Consider the following 896-nt stretch of genomic DNA (forward strand, 5'->3'; position numbering starts at 1 on the left):
CTTGTGTTTCTTCCAGTCCAGCATTTCTTATGATGTACTCTGCATATAAGTTAAATAAGCAGGGTGACAATGTACAGCCTTGACATACTCCTTTTCCTATTTGGAACCAGTCTGTTGTTCCATGTCCAGTTCTAACTGTTGCTTCCTGACCTGCATACAGATTTCTCAAGAGGCAGGTCAGGTGGTCTGGTATTCCCATCTCTTTCAGAATTTCCCACAGTTGATTGTGATCCACACAGTCAAAGGCTTTGCCATAGTCAATAAAGCAGAAATAGGTGTTTTTCTGGAACTCTCTTGCTTTTTCCATGATCCAGCAGATGTTGGCAATTTGATCTCTGGTTCCTCTGCCTTTTCTAAAACCAGCTTGAACATCAGGAAGTTCACTGTTAACATATTGCTGAAGCCTGGCTTGGAGAATTTTGAGCTTTACTTTACTAGCATGTGAGATGAGTGCAATTGTGCGGTAGTTTGAGCATTCTTTGGCATTGCCTTTCTTTGGGATTGGAGTGAAAACTGACCTTTTCCAGTCCTGTGGCCACTGCTGAGTTTTCCAAATTTGCTGGCATATTGAGTGCAGCACTTTCACAGCATCATCTTTTTTGAAGTAACTCAACTGGAATTCCATCACCTCCACTAGCTTTGTTCGTAGTGATGCTTTCTAAGGCCCACTTGACTTCACATTCCAGAATGTCTGACTCTAGATGAGTGATCACACTATCATGATTATCTGGGTCGTGAAGATTTTTTTTGTACAGTTCTGTGTATTCTTGCCACCTCTTCTTAATATCTTCTGCTTCTGTTAGGTCCATACCGTTTCTGTCCTTTATCAAGCCCATCTTTGCATGAAATGTTCCCTTGGTATTTCTAATTTTCTTGAAGAGATCTCTAGTCTTTCC

At 41.2% G+C, this 896-nt stretch overlaps 1 pseudogene; it reads right to left on the minus strand.

Annotated features, from left to right (window-relative positions):
- Positions 1-896, minus strand: part of LOC104991396 — a 4,251-nt pseudogene that overhangs the window by 2,877 nt on the left and 478 nt on the right.

Source organism: Bison bison, unplaced genomic scaffold (assembly GCF_000754665.1).
Source record: "Bison bison bison isolate TAMUID 2011002044 unplaced genomic scaffold, Bison_UMD1.0 scf7180017864190, whole genome shotgun sequence".
NCBI lineage: Eukaryota > Metazoa > Chordata > Mammalia > Artiodactyla > Bovidae > Bison > Bison bison.